The 16,654-nt window shown below is 40.6% G+C and overlaps 1 protein-coding gene and 1 long non-coding RNA gene across 2 annotated transcripts in view; both read left to right on the top strand.

Moving 5' to 3' along the window:
* The window catches only part of Smyd3 (SET and MYND domain containing 3), a 649,248-nt gene that overhangs the window by 502,326 nt on the left and 130,268 nt on the right, over positions 1-16,654 (top strand). The window lies entirely within an intron of this gene.
* LOC106149855 lies at positions 274-7,568 on the top strand. The gene is made up of 3 exons (XR_001236302.1): positions 274-351; positions 2,691-2,748; positions 7,334-7,568. It is a non-coding gene; the product is annotated as an uncharacterized LOC106149855 (long non-coding RNA).

Here is a 16,654-nt window from a genome sequence, read left to right as displayed (position 1 = left end):
TTACGGGCCCACTCTGTTATATGCAGTCTGTCGTTGACCAAAATGCCATTATGCAGCTCTTGAGTCTGGGGAGCAGGTAGAAAAAGAAAGAGAAAGAGACTGATGATAAGGAATTAGCTTATGTAATCATGAAGATGGTGAAGTCCCAAGATCTGCAATGGCAAGCTAGAGACCCAGGAGAGACAGTGGTGTAAGTTGGAGTCTAAAGGCTGGCAGGTCAAGACCCAAGAAAAGCTGCTATTTCAGAGAACAAAGGCAAAATATGATCAGTGTCTCAGCCCCAGCAAGAAGTCAGTTCTCTCTTACGTGACAGGCAGCCTTCTTTGTCTCTGCAGGCCTTCAGTTGACTAGGTGAGAAACGCTTACATCAGGAAGATTCGTACGCATCCCTCATGAACTTGCAGGGGAGGCAAGGCCAGTGCAGACCTGGTTATTGAGGTGGTGGGCTTCTTGGTTCCCTATGCTGTAGCCTCTTCAACTTCTAGGTTTCTGTCCGTATTCAGCCCAAGAGCACAGCATCAGTGGTTTTTCAGCCTCTTTGTTAAATTAGTCTCTCTTTAGGCATTGGACTTGACTCTTCATATTTCTTATGTGAAATATTTTTTGTTCCCTGTTGACCTCTGGCACTGAACTTAGTGCTCCGTACTGTCTGCTTCCAGACCTGAGGCCCTGCAGCTTTGGCTTTGCTTATTCCTTTGCATTTTTCTTCTCTTGGTTTGAGATGATACTTACCTTGTTTCTGAATTGGAAAAACTAATTTTGGCCTCTCTTTTTACGTTTTACCTGCCATTACTATAGGTTTGGTCTAGGTGGGGGGAACTTCCAGGTCCAAACTTACATCTTGACTGCAAATCTGCAGTTCACCTTTTAAGTACATACTAAGAATCCAAGTATTTAGAGGCAAAGGAAAACGTGAGGATAAACAATGATTTAATTTTTCTGAAGGCTCCCAAGCTTGGGTGCACCTTTCACGCAGCACCAGCCAGTCTGTGGTGCAGGGGAGCTGTATTTTTTTTTTTTAACATAGGGCCTTCTGTGGAGAGGGTTGAGTAGAGTCATTCTGAAAATACAAACATTCTGGAAATAGCTTAAAGTTGTGTGTGTGTGTGTGTGTGTGTGTGTGTGTGTGTGTATAAAATCTCATTCCCTGAGGCTACACAATGGTACATACTCTTATTTTCTTCTGTACAAACAAAGCAATGTTAATTATCATGTTTAGTAGTTATTGCAGCTTCTTTTTAGAAATCCTGTTTTGTAACATGGAATTGCTTTGTGCTGATCCCTTCTGAAACCCAGCACAACACCTCTGAATTTCAGAGCCAGCACTCTACAAAGAAACAGCCTGAGCTGAGATGCAGAATGGCTTCGATTCCTCTGTGAGAGGCTGTAACTGTTTCACTGGGAATATGGGGAAGGGAGCGGGGAGAACCAAAGGAGGAAACAATGCCTGTCTGAAGTAGAAATAAAGGAATGTTACAGTTAAAGCTGTACTCAAAGGAAATGAGAGTTTTCTGCCCCCACTAAACTTACGGTAACTAAGTCTATTTGAAATGTGAGCAATAACTTAAAGGTCATTAGTACACCAAGATTTTTTTTCTTGTGCTTTCCCCTATTTTGCTAAATTAATTGTGAACAGGACTGCTTTGTGGTGGGATGATGAACTCAACCAACTCTGAAGTGTTTTATCCATCAAATTTTAACAATCTAAGCAAAATGTTTCCTGTCTCTAAAGTTTTTGTCATAACCAAAGTATGTTATCTTCAAGAAGAGTAGGAAGATTTATCAAGGACATGAAGTGTGTGTGTGTGTGTGTGTGTGTGTGTGTGTGTGGCAGTCAAAACCTAATGTTACTGTGTGTTGCCTACATCTTTCTTGTCTAAATAACCAGAAGAATGAGTTCCCTCAGAATGAATGCAGGGCTGGCTGGCTTTCATGTTAAAAAACAAAAAAGGAAAGAAGTTTATTGACTTCATAACCACATAATCCCGTCTGCAATGTTTCTGTGAAATACTGGGAGAGGTTTCTGGGCACTGTACAATGAGCTATAAAGTTGGCTGGGAGATAAACAGTGTAGCTCTTGTGCCTGCCTTGGAATGGGCTGTTCACCACATCCCGGGACAAAGCACTGCAGCTTTTACCTTTTCCCAAGGACAGACAACCACCAGCCTTCTTCATGTGGTCCTGTTTGGCCTAAGAGCCGACCTCAGGGGTAAGAAGAGGGTCTCTCCACAATTTGTGATGACATGAATACCATTTTACAACCTTTCCAGTTCTTACACAGACATTCTTTTCTCCTGGTTTTTGTTCTGCAGGAAGCTGTGATCAGAGGACAGATTCATTGGCTGCAGCTGATGTGGCCCAGAGAGTATGTATTCTTAGGAACCAAGTGCTCTTCCCAGCCCAGCACACTGCCCACAGTGTGCTCAGAAAGTGTTGTAGAATAAGGGGACTCTTTTTAGAAAATATTATGGATTAGAATACCTGCTAAAGTTTTGGTCCCTGTTATTATTTGCTAAGTATTCTGCTGAGTTCCTAATGGGCCTCATCTCCCTCCCATAACCTCTACAGCTCTATCAAGGTGATAGTTACTCCTGTGCCCATTGTACAGATGAGATATCTGAGGCTTTCAAGAGTATAGCCTTAACCACTCCACTGTGCTACATAACAGAATTTCTTTTCTTTTTTTTAAGCATAAGAAAAATTTATTGAGAGAAAGAAATTAAGAAGCACAGAAGGGGGTCTCAGAAAGTGAGTTATCCCCAGAATTTCTTTCCCTATCTTCCTTTTGAACAAAATGGAGTATACTTTATATTCAGTAAAACCCACCCTATTTGCTGTACAGTTGTTCCAGTTTTGCCAAATGCAAATGTCTATGACCACCACTCTCATGAAGATATGCAACTGTATCACCACCACTCCCAGATTCCCTCACACCACTTTGTAGGCACCTGTATGACCTTGTCCCAGCCCCTGCTGACTCCTGACCCGATGTCACCATGGCTTTTACCTTTTCCAAAACATCATATAAATTGAACCAGATGGCCATTTGGTTCTGACTTCTTTCACGTAGTGTAATGCTGTGTTATTTTTACATATTACATATTTACATATTTACATAATATTACATATTTACCTATTTACAAGTAAAAATATGTAATCTGAGGAGTTGATTCTCTTTATTGACAAATAATATTCCATTACATGATTATCCTACAGTTTATCATTTCTCTAGTTGAAGGACTTTTGGGTTGTTTTCTAGTTTTTCGTAGTGAGCAGCAAAGCGGCTATATTCACATGCAAGTCATCCTGTGAATATAAATATTCTTTTGGCAATATTTTTATTTAAGTTGATTTTTTAAATGATAGAAAAATATACTCCAGAGCTACCATGTACGTTTTGATATATGTGTACACTGTGTAATCAAGTTAAACATATCTCCTTCCTCAAACATTTTTCACTTTATGACTAAACATTAAAAATTCTATCTGCTAGCTTTAAAACATTTTTTTATTTAAAAAAAGAACAACAAATAAAAACAGAGCAAAACAATACAAAAACTGTAAAAATGATATAGATTTTCAAAACAAGATGATAGGAAATCAACAGTGGTTATTGTATTACTTACTGTTATCTTCAAAGTAGTTGCTCAGATTACCAGATACAGGTATGCAAGACTAGCTTTTTGAGATATATAGTACACCTTCACTATCTGTAGTCACCATAGTGTGCAGTAGCACATCAGAACTTCTTATTCCTATCTAATTGCAACTTACTACCCAGTGGTCAGCCTCACCCCATCTCTCTCTTTCCTCTATTCTCCTTAGCCTCTGGCTACCACCATTTCTACTCTCAACTTCTATGAAGTTGATGTTTTTAGATCTCACATATGAATGAGATGATGTAGTATTTATTGTTTTGTGTTTGGCTTATTTCCCTAACATGATGATCTCTAGAGCCATCTATATGTTTTTTAAAATGATGGGATTTTAATATTTTTAAGGGCTTAATAGTATTCTATTGTATTGTGTATTGCATTTTCTTTATTCATCAGTTTGTAAGCACACTTAGGTTATTTCCATTCCTTGGCTATTCAGAGATGGTAGTATCTTCAGGTCCCATGATTTGCTGATCATTCTCTAAGTTGCTCACATAATCTTCCTGATAGTTTTTTAAATCTTCCTGCTTCAACTTTTAGTAATCTCTGCTGCCTTTCCCAGTTTTGCCCTTTGGGAGGTTCCAGTGGTCATTCAAAAATTACTTTTATGTATTCATTTAACTTGAAAATTGCATCTCCTCCCTTATCTATTCACTAGGCTCAACAGTGAACCTGAAGCCTGACAGTTTTGATCCATACTCCTTAGCCCAAAACCCTTAAGATAAGCTATGATTAACTTGACAACTTTGAGATTTTACACGTCTCTGTCATACAAGTTCCACTGACATCCCCCTGTTAGAATTGGCGGAGGCAAAATAGAGAATGTTATAACTATTTGGGGCTTGCTGCTTTCCTAGTCATAGCTGCACCCTGCAGAGTATCTGCCTCCTTGGAGGGGTGAAGTTGGGAAACTGATGGCATTAGGGAGCTCCAGGAGGGCATGTAAAAGCAGCCCTGTGAATCAGGAATTGTGGCCAGCCAAGTGTGCTTCTGCTTTCCCAGACCCCAGCCCTTCAAAGTAACTATATGGGCTCCAGGTAATGATGGCAAATAGAGCGTATGTAATTCCTCACTTTCTCCCAAACACCTGCTGAAGTAGTAGTGAGATAGGCTTTTACTACTATTACTTAGAGACCTAGAACATATTTTACTTTACTTAGGTCCATAAACAGTTGTCACCAAGGCTAAGTGGTATGTCAGAAAGAGTCTGTTAAATTGGAATATCTGGCAGAAACATTAAGCCTGTAGCTCAATACCTTTATTTTACAGGAAGGAGACATGACTTGCAATACCCACTAATTGGCTGGCACTAGAAAATCAGATCTAGCCAGTCCAGGTACCCTAATACCTAGGGCAGTGATCTTATTGAAACACTTTGGGTACTGAACTGAAGTGTGGAGGAAAATGAAAGATAATGACAAAGGAGTAAATTAGTCTAGAAGTTCTCTTTTGACTGTTTAGCTTGAAATGCTATCTTAATTTGTTTACTCTTCATTTTTTAATTTTTAATCCAAGTTTTATTTCTTATACCCTTTGAGTAGTAGCATTCTAAAATGTATTTATGTGTATATGTGTGTGTATATATATATATATATATATATGTAAAAGTAACATATGCTCTATGTCTCTAAGTAAAATATGCTCTAGATCTCTAAATAATATGTGGCAAAAGCCTATTTCACTACTACTTCAGCAGGGGTTTTGGAGAAAGTGAAGAATTACATTATATATATATATATATATATATATGTATATATATATATATATATATAGTCGGTTGGCTTTACCACTGAATAACTTAGCATGTTTTAATTATAGTGATGTTTTAAGACCTTGGGTTAACTTTGGCTAAGGCATATGTCACCTACCTGAGGGAATAAGACTAGATCCCAGGTGTAAGAGGTTAAGTCTTTAGCTACTACAGAGCATCTATAAACCCTGACTCCCAGTTCACAGTGAAGACTGTAGTTAGGATTAAATCTTTTCTGTTTTAACCTAAACATAAGCTTTCTAATATTGCTTAGGACTTAAATAGATGTGTTTCTCTCTCATTACTCATTCATAGTGATAGTTTTTTTTAATCTCAAATCTTTCAGCAAACTTGCTTGAATCTCTCTTCTTCCTTCTTTCCTCCCTCTCTTTTTCCTCTTTTCCCTTTCTTCCTCAAGTCTCTTGTGAGGTGAGGCTTACTGTATGCCAAGTATAGAAATCTTAAGGTGGAAAGATCTGCTCTGTCCTGCAAGTGACTTACATTGCAGTGTGGAGACAGGCCCCCAGACACACTGTTTAATTCAGTGTAGCATTTATCTGAATTATCTGAGTGCTGTGGGAACAACAAGAAGAAAATCTCCCTGGTCCGAGAAGGAAAAACTTCTCAGAGGAGGAGACATTTGACCTAAGATGTAAAAACTATAGGTATTTCCAGTGGGGATGATTCTAAAGGAGCATTTTAGGCTGAGGATGCTTCCTAAGAAACATCCCAGAGGCAGAGAGATACAGTGCCAGGGAACTGTAGGTGGCTCTGTGTTACTAGAGGATAAAGGCTGGTCAGGCTAGTGGTGAGGGCCAAAGATCAAGTATGCCAAGAGAGTCTGGGTTTTCATCACTGAAGGATGGGAACCGTGGAAAAACGGTTTTGGCTTGTGATCAGCAATAGCCAGAAAAATATAGCAGTGTGTACAGCCAAGAAATCAGAAATTATTGCACACAGGAGAATCAAGAAATGCAAAAAGCAGGTAAGAAAATGAACACCTTCCTCACATCATTACACCCAGAAGAGCTTTTGGAGAGCTGTTTTTACATATCTGCAGTGGCACTTTTCTTCTCAACAAAGCATGAGATGTTACTAGGTCCAATTAATACCTGGAGCTATGGCATTTGGCTTGTTCCAAATATTCTGCTCCCAGGCTGTCTCTCACTGCTTCAGTTACAGGTCAGAGCATCTCACAATCCTACTGAGTGTTAAGTGCTGAGGAGAGGGTACAGTGTGCTACAAACTAGCCCTGCTTCCCTCCTGGTAATTAGGATACAGGATGGCTTCAGTTTTGAACATCAACCTGTTTTCTGTTTTCTTTTCTTTCAACTTTTATTTCTTCCAATCATTTCAGACCCTGTGAACTCTAATAAGAGAGATGTGGATTCTTTATTTTATGTAAATTAGAGTCATGGAATTATTAAAGCATTGATAATGCTTTCCTTTCTATAACATTAAACTTTGAAAGATGCAGAGAAAGGACCATAAAATAGTTGTTTCCACCTGTGTCATGGAATTGCTCTATTCAGTAAATCTCATTCTTAATTTGAAGTCATCTTGCCATCCTCAGAATTTAGTTGATCTTGGTGGTTTTTCCCAATACCTCCTTCTGCTAATTTCTTTATTTACTGTGCCTTTTAAAATGGACCTCATGAAGTAGCAGCCAATTGGCAATTATGTTTTGTACAATTTAAGTAAAAACACATTAATTATTTCTACACAATTAGGCAATGTTTAACACAGGAGGGGGTTCCAATGGGTAACAAACACAACCTCCGAAGAGCAATAAAGTTGGCCTAGCCTAATATTATATAAATGAATATTTACTTTTAAAAATAGCTTTTGTGTTATGAATTAGGTTCATTAAAATCATTGTGCAAATTGTGAATACTAACTTCTTTAATTTTCTACCAACACCTTTTAGCTCAACAAAAGACCCAGAGCCGTGATCTTCATATGCTACTTTCTGCAGATGCACTAGAACTGTGCTCAACAACCACATAACTTTAAAAGGGGCAAAGAAATTCAAGATGTGCTCAGAGAAGCATCATAGAAAGATAAGACTATTAGGAATGATGAGGGGAAGAAGAACCCTTCAACTTATAAGAGAAAAGGAAGGGTTATCTGCATTTTTCAGCCTTCCCTGCTTGGAAAACACTTAAACTACAAGTATTTGGATTAGATGAACTCATCTTCTGGACTTCTTTTTTCTTAACATATGGTGGCATTTCCTCTGTGGCAGTCTTTGAAAAGACTATCTCATTTGTCTGATCTCTGAATTCTCCAAAAGCTTCGCAGCCCTTAAGTTCTGGGATCCTTTAAGCTAGCTTGGAAGTCCCTGGAGAAACTAGATATTTTGGAATTAAAGAGAAAAATCGGACATTCTATTACTAAAAATATCTTTACCCAGTAAATTTGATCTTTTTTCTTTTGTATATCATCCATTCTGATTTGGCCATTTTTATTGTTACCTGTTGCTGCTCATGATAGACAGTCAACAATCATTGGTTGAACACCTACTTTTAGAAGATTCTTTTATCTGAAGCACCTTTAAAAGCAAGCTAAGCATAGACAACAGTGAAAAAGGATTGAGCCTATTAGATTTGTGCCTAAATTCCTGCAGGCACAGGCCTACGTACTATAACATAGTATCGTGTGGGATTCCTGGAGGCAGGCTGCTTTAACTTGTGGACAGTAAACAAGTGGTGTTGAGTGGTCAGAAAGAAGTCATACTCCCTTAGCCTTGGTATCCAGCAAGGGACAGATTAGTACGTAAGAAGTAAACTTCTTGACTTGAGTCCTCTGTTAGTCAGTTCCTGTCATCAGGACAAAAACACTCAAGCTAATCAACTTATAAGGAGGAAGGTTTGTTTTGACTGACACTTTTAGAGGTTTCAGCTCGTGGTTGCTTGGCCCTGTCGCTTTGAAGCTCAGGCAGCACAGTACATCGCGGCGGGAATGCCTGGTGAAATGAGCTGTTCACCTCAAGGTGGCCAATAAATGGAAGAGAAATAAAAGGAAGGAAGGGACCAGGCCCCAGCCTCCCCTTCAGGGGCACGGCCCTCGGGATCAAACCGCCTCCGCTGGACCCGCCTAATGAAAGTTCTGTCACTTCACAGTGGTGTCTAAGGCTGGCAACCAGTCCTTTCACACAGGGCCCTTCCAGGGACACTCCAAAGCAGACCCTAGCAAGTTCCGATATCTTTGTTGTTGTTTGGTATTCTGTTTTGTAAACAACAGAGACATGACTTTTAAAGTGAAAGAAAGGTGGTAGGCTGTTTCATTCTTTAACCTAAAAAGAGTAGAATATAAGATTATTATAGGGTTTCTTAGGTGTCAGAGTTTTCTTTGGTTGGATTCAGGCCTTGAGCAAGACAATCCTATCAAGTTTACTTAGAGAATATCCTTCTGTCTTAGTGCTCAGAGCCTACTGTAGATGTTATCTCAGGTTGTCCAGGGTAATCTAAAACTTTATAGTTTGAAAAAGAAAATAAACTGTTCCCATAATGGTATTCATTTGCTCTGTCCTTACTAAGGGTACACTCAATGAAGGGCAGAGATTTTCAGTATTAATAGCTGAGCTTCAAGCGATTATTTATATCCTCTTCACATTTCCTTTCAGACCTTAAAGATTGAATAGACAGGTTTAAATGAAAAATCATTAATAATGTCAATTATGGGCAATTGCTTGTTGTCTGTCTTAGTTTCCCTTAAAAATCACAGTGCTGCTGTATTAGCAAGCAGAGAAGCATGGCCCACCCTCTCTATAAAGTGTGTACTTTTGAAAACAGTTTGCCCATATAAGTCCTTTTATTGATTGAGCTTTTCATGCTGCCATAAGCTCATCTCAATAATTTTTACCCAGGAAAATTACTACTCTTGCCATCCAGCCTTTCAATTAAGTAGGCTTTGCTATGAGATGTATCATTGAGGTTTTTATTAATTTAAGCATTTTATATCAACAGAAGGTACATCATTATTAACTGGTTCAATGTGGTATCTCACAAAATACATACATGTCGTAGAAAAGTAATTAACTCCCTCATTCTATTGCAGAACAGATGTGTAGCTGAATAAGAACAGGGACCCAAGGGTACTCTTGTGCATTTATTTATTTATTTTTCAGTCATTAAGTTGTTGACTCAGAGACCTCAGTACAAGTTTCTCAAACTTTGTTGTTTTTCATCTCAGCATCTCCACCCCCAGCCACCTATGATTGAGAGTAAGTTTAGAACCATTACATGAAATTATATATACAATTTAAGCAAGATTTGATGACCAAGAGAGTTGAGAATACTTAAGATACACAGGGATTTTGTTTTTGAAAACCTGGAGATAGTTTAACAGCAGCTGTTTGGGGGCTGCAGGAGTCGGGTTAATACACAAAATGAGTGTTTGACCAGCGGCATGCCAGGAGGAAGTTAGGGGGGAACCTCATGAGTGCAGCAGGCTGTTATTGTCATTTCTTTTTTTCCTCTCTCCCCTTGCAGTAACAGCTGTAATTTTGTATTTCTCCAGCACATTTTCTCTTGCCTAGGCCCTAAATGATCTACAGGTTTCCACTCTGTGCCCCTGGAATTCTGGTTATACAGAAAAGTCAGAGACTGTTTTCCAGAGGAGTCTCTTCTGCAGCTCCCCACTCTCTTACAGAGGGGAGCTCCAGCCTCTGTAGCGGTCAGCAGGTCCCTGCATGGCCTGGTTTCTGTTCATCTGTCTGGTCTCAGCTCAGTCTCGTGGTTGGAACCTGCCAGGTTCTCCCTTGCCCTGGGGGCTTGAGCTTGGCTTCTCTCTGCCTGAAACAGTCTTCCTGCAGCTTTGTGCTCGTGGGCTTTCTATCCCTCTTTAGCTTTCGGTTTCAACCCCTTCTCCTCAGGGAGACATCCTCAGCCATGCTGAGAAAATCACACGTCTCTCTCCTTGTTCTTTTCTGCTATGTCTTTATTTTCATGAAAGCGTGAACAAGCAGTGCAGGCTGTGTGTTTTCTGCTGCCTTGCTTACTAAGAATGACCTTATCATCTTGCGCTGTGGTGTGTCCTCAGTGCCAAGCATGGTGCTTGATAAATGTGAATTGCATGAGTGGCTTAAGTGAATAAATACTGCCCTTAGCTTACCATTAGTTAAGCTCTATAGGATGTTCCAAATATCAGCATTACCTTCTGCTTCACAATGGTTTTGATTCACAAAATACTTACTTGATAGTTTAAACAGTAGACTCTCAAAAAGGTATATTCTTATCTGTTCTACCTTCAGCAGTTTTTACCATGACCTAACCCACTTCCCCAGACCAAGTTGTACGCAATTACATGCAAACCACCAAATAAAAAGACAAGATGTACATTTCCAATTATCATCGTGATAGAGTCCTTTCTGTATGTAGTTCATGCCGCTCTGGCATTCTTTGCCCCTCCCAGAAAGCACACATTTCTAGGGTTGGGAAAGATTTTAATAACACTGGCCTGGTTTAGTGGTAAACTTAGATATGAGTTTTCTAGCACATGAATATTATCTACATGATCCTGTTGGAGATCTGTATAATTTTACAGTTAGCAAAGTAAAAGAGTCATTCCATACAGGCCCATAAGCCCAGATTGAAGAGAACTTTGGAGCCCACAAATGAGAACTTTGCTCTACAGTATTTCTGCTGGGTGGGGGTCAGACTTCATGTGAACATTTTTAGTAGAGATGTGGGCACACTGTCTTTGAGAAGATCATTCACACTACTGCTGAGCCCCTGAGATTATAAAGTTAATTGACCTTATGAGCTGAAAGCTGCCTCTTCTAACTTACTTCATGGTCTTAGTTCACCCCATGGAGCATTGTAGAAAGAATAAATAGGTTCCTTTATTCCAACTAACAGTCTCCAAGTACTGGAATATTTGAGGCAGCATGGTGTAGCAAAGAGCACTCAGATTTTGAAGTATGCCATTGGGAGATCTACTCCATCTCCATTACTTTTTAGCTACTTGAACTCCAGGAAGTTCTTCCTCTTCCTTAACTACGCACTTGTCCTTTATTAATTAGGGACTGAGATAATTTTTTAACTTATACTTTTTGAGACAATTAAATGAGATTATTAAAATAACAGTAATCCTCAGTAAATACTGTTGTTGTTTTTATTATTATTTCATGTGCAGCTAGCCAGCTGTCTGAAATTTAACCTCCCCTATAGAATAAGGAAAATTATTTTTTGGTTCATGCCTGTAATCCCAGCATTCAGAAGTTGAGGCAGGAGTTTGAGGAGTTCACTGTGAGTTCAAGGCTGGTCTGTCCTAGAGAGTGAGTTCAGGGACAGCCTGAAATATGTAGTAAGACCCTGTCTCAAAAAAAAAAAAAAAAAAAAATTATTTTTATGGAGACTGATCCAGAGTTGACATCAACTAACCCTAAAATGTGGCTGATTGTTTACCAACCAGGAATCTATACATGCATTCACATTATCTTATACACAGAATAGCAGGACTTTATTAAGTCTTTGTTGGAATCAAACAGTGTGGTGTTAGCAATACCTATCTGAGATACTTGAGCAATATCCATGAAAAAATGAGTTCAGATTGGCAGGATTTGTTCTTGGTGCCTTGTGCTGCCTCTAGTAAATGTCACTTTTTTTTTTTTTAACGTGTGAGTAGGCACTAGTCAAAGATTGGAGGTACGTTATCTACTGGGAAGCTTCCAGTATGCAAACTTTTATTTGTGTGTGTGTGTGTGTGTGTGTGTGTGTGTGATGGGGACCATCATTACCACCAGTGTGGTCTCCCACTGCCACATCCTCTCAGTTCTTCGGAGAAGAATGGTAATATCTCATGACCATATTTACAGAGTTCCTTTACTGCCTTGGGTTGTAATTCTCTTGAAATTAAGGATGTGAAATTGTCTAAACTGGCTCCTTCTTCTGTTTCCTATTTGAGAATAATTTCTTTTAAGAGAAATGTTGTGGGTGGGAAGAAACTAAGGGCCACCTAGCTTTCTGTTACCTGTTGATGTGTGCCACTTTGTCCAAGGAGTAACTGTCACTTCCCTTCTTCCTTGCTTTAGAAAATGCTGCCCTATTTCCCACAGGCTTCGGACATTCAGCATTGCCTTCCTCGTGTTTTTCTTACAGACTGTGAGAGTCCTTGTGTTTTCTGCTCTTTGCCTCCGTGGTGGTGGCCCAGCTCACACGTGGCCTGCAGCCACTGAGAGCCAGTTGCCTTGTGAAGCACTTTCCACACGTGCTGTGGTTTGGTGTTTGAACTACGTCCTCAGCCCTGTTCCTATTAGGAAATGCCTGACAGCTATTTTATTATTATTATTATTATTACTTTGTTTTTTAAGAGTAGGAGAATTTATTGGAGGAAAGGAATAGGGACTAGGAACGGGGACTAGGAATAGCTCCTGAGGGACAGGAAGGGTCCCTTATGGGTTGCCCTTGACAGCTATTTTGTCATCAGTGTTCTCAGATTTTGTTCTAGAAGGTGAGCTACTGCCCTCGAACAAGCAGAAATGAGTAAAGCAAATGTGAACCCAAGTGACTATGAAACATTTACAGACCCATAATTTCCAATAGTTTAATGACTACTGTGCCCTCATCAAGACAACAGCTGCTTTGTTACAAAACTAAAGAAAAAAAAGTTCATTGGAAAATATAGAGATGAGTAAGTAGTTCTCAAATGTGTTATAGAAACGCCACTGTTCTTCTTGGAGGTTAAACAGTCACCAAACTCAAAGACGGTGCAAAGGAAAATTGTAGTTGGAGAAAGGGAGAATCATTTGCTCTTCTGAAAACCTTACCATACCTGGCCTCCCCTCTTCTCTGTCCAACTTCATGTTTGCCTCCACCAGCAACCTCAGTAGCTACTGATCTGCTACCCTTGCTGTACCTTTCCCCAGCCATGGATAACCCGCAGTGTATTCCCACTGCCCTGACACCCAAAATACAGAGTGGTGCTGGCAAAAGTCTCACAATCCAGCAAACTGTAGCTGCTCCACGCTTTCCTTCTGCTGGGTTCTATCTTTGCCAGCCGTCTTGTGCAACCTCACTTGGCCCTCTTCCCTTCCTCAGTCTCAACCACAGCACTTCGGCTCCTCACTGCTGTTCGAGTCTTCTAGGTCCCTGCTCTCTCTTAATATCAGTAGATTAATAAAACTCATCAGGCACCACATCCTTCAGTTTCCTGCCCCAGCCACTTCCAGATGCAGCTGCATCTGTACCCAGCCTTCTGTCTCTCTCAGGTTCACATCTTCAAAGCCAAGTCCCTGCCTCCTACTTCTGCCATCACCTGACTCTTGAATTTACCTCCTATCTCCTTGGTCTGGAGCCTGTGTGGTGGTCTGCCTTTCCCTGACCATGGACTTTTGCCCTGCAGCATGAACATGCTCATGACTCCCTATTATAAAACATAATGTCCTTCCGCAACCCAGCTTTTGCCTCTAGCCACTGCTTCTCTTCTTCAATTTGTGACACCCCTTGAAAGAGTCATCTACACAGTTAATAACTCTGTATCTTTGTGTTCTCTTAGTACCCACTGGTGGGCTTTCACCGCCTTTACCCATTGAAACTGTGTCTCTCGGATGTCCCCAGTGAGCTCTGATTCCAAGTCTAGTGGCTGCTTTTGTCTTTCCCCACTGACCCTGTTGTTGTATTCCACACCATCAGTCCTCTCTTCCTCCTCCTAGGCATACTCTGCCTTAGTTTCTAGAGCTCCCTCCACTTTTCCCCTTTGCCTGTTCATGTGTCTGAAAGTGAACTCACCTCTCCTCCCCTCCTCCTTGCTGTGTTCTTGATCTCACCTGAAGGCTTTGTAATGTACTCAGACACTGGAGCCAGAAGCCTGGCAGTTATTCTAGTGTCCTCCTTCTTTATGCTAAAAACAGCTTGCTCCCAAGCCATCACCTTCTCAAACTCTCTTAACCTAGTCCTTTCCTCTCTGTCTGTCTCCCTCAGGCTTCATTCAGCTTCCCGTGATCTCTTTCTGAGGTGTCGCACTGTCTACCTACCTAGTCTTCCTGCCTTCATTTCCCCAACTTGACATTGTCTTTTCCACAGGGATATTTGAAAAACAGTGTTAACACTCAAAAGTCCTCCCATGGCTGACCAAGAGATGGAGGGAGGGAGGGTAAGGGGACATAAAAAGAATTAAGATATATTATGTACATGTACCAACTCCACAAGATGAATGTAGTAATTATGTATACAAACATTTATTAATAAAAATATATTGCCTACCCAGAACCAAATTTACCCTTCTATCTGGCCTCCATTCACCTTTTTATGCTCATGTCTGAACCTTTACATTTTCTCTTTTCTCCCCATAAACTATTTAGTCTAGCCTTATGTTTCTAGGTATATGAACTTATTCTGAAATAGGCCTGCAGGTAAGAAAGGAGGGGAAAAAGAGCTTCTAATTGTGAGTTAAACTGTGAGTAGCACATAACTACACACCCCATGGGCAGCAGAGACTGAGGTTGTGGAGGACCACCTGGACAACTCTCCTTGAAGGAAGAGCAGTTGTCTCCATTTTAGCTAAACCAGGCTCTATTTCCATGTACTGGTGTGTACAGAGCTGGCTAGGACTTTTCCTTATCCCTTCAATTGGCTTTAAGCGATGCAAATTGGTCCAGCAGAGGTGCTGATGTATAGTTTTTGAAACAAGGCAACTGGGAAGTGCTACCCCACCCTTAGCTCCCATAAAGCCTGTGTGAGCAGGGTGGGAGGGAGAGCCATGCTCCTCGGGGCTGTTAGCTGGGATTGAGCCTCGAAATAAGAGGCTGTGACTTCCCAGGGGCATAAAAAATTACACATCAGAGCTGAAGCACTGATCCCAAAACATTAGATACTACCTTGAACTGTGTTATGCAGATTACTCTTTCTGCATATCCTTCTCTCTGCTATTGCAGAGGTGATTTCAGGCACCTACCTAGCCCAGCTCATGGCACTCACGTACTTGTTGACACTCTCACAGTCACTCATCCCAAAGCCACTCCCTCTTCATGAATTAATAAAACCTGGGTGTGGCCTTGGGTTGAGGCCTTTATTCTGATTAGCCATCATCCTAGCTGGACTTAGGACCTCCTTGGCTCCCCACAATTACAAATATGCCTTAATGTCTTTATTCTTGTCATGTGTCTCACTGGAAGTGGTAGATTGGAATTAATTTGCCAGAATTCCAGTAACTTTTCCCATGGTATTACAAATACAAACTTCCTGGATGGCAACAAGGTCCAGGAAAGGCTTTCTACATGAGATGTATCCCCTACCCTCCCAAACACCACTTGCCATGAACGGAGGAATGGGATATGCAATAGCATACTCTCCTCCCACACTCTTCTGTTTCTTGCTGCTGTTCCCTCTCTCTGGACTGACTACCCTCCCTGCTTCGCTGCTCTTCTGACCAGCACTTCTAGAACCTTCAAGACTGAGCTAGGACACTTACCTTAAATCTAAACTGGCCGAAGTCGCATGACTCCAGGATTTGTCTCTCTGCCATATTTAGAAACAAAACATTTGTGTGGCTGTTTCAACCACTAGACTCTAAGCTTTGAGAGCATGAGGCCACATCTCATCCAAATATTTGCAGTCCAATTCATGCCCCTAGTGTACGTTTGGGAAGTTTTGTCATATATTGAACTAAAAGCAGTCTAAAGGGCACAGTGTTACCCATAGTGCTGTGTACTTTGTCACTTTTTATGTGTATTGTAAATAAACTAATTTGTGTGAAAGCAGAGAACATGGAAATGCAAATGTAAATTGAGTAGACAGGAAAGAGAAAAGGCCCAAACCATAAGCACTTGATGAAAATCTTGATGGTGTAGCCGTGAAAAGTGACAGTGTGATCAGAGATCAGTAGTGATGACTGAGGCAGTAAGTACCATGCTAGTGGTTTTTGGCCTATGTACATGTTAAAATCACCTGGGGTGTAAAAATACAGGCACATACCCTCCCTCTGAGATTCTGATATAATTTACCTAAATGGAACCTGGGCCTCTGTGTTCGTGAAATTGCCCCATATGATTTGGAATCTATTCCCACTGCTCTAGATGCTGGTAAGAGAGAGGATAACCAGAGGTGGAAGAGCAGTAGGTCTGCAGCCAGAGTTGTGAGTAAGCCTTGAACCTCATTTTTGGAGAGAGAGGGAGAGGGAGAGGATGTAAGCAATCTATAGCCTCCCAGAAGCACATTAAACTTTTTTATATATTAAAAATAAGCAGATCTAGAACAACCCAGCTGTCTTCTGTGATGAGAAAGTGATTCTCCCAATTAGCCCTCTG

The sequence above is a fragment of the Chinchilla lanigera genome, unplaced genomic scaffold (assembly GCF_000276665.1).
Source record: "Chinchilla lanigera isolate Chin_1 unplaced genomic scaffold, ChiLan1.0 scaffold00005, whole genome shotgun sequence".
NCBI classification, from domain to species: Eukaryota; Metazoa; Chordata; class Mammalia; order Rodentia; family Chinchillidae; genus Chinchilla; species Chinchilla lanigera.
This window is presented reverse-complemented; position numbering and strand designations above follow the sequence as displayed.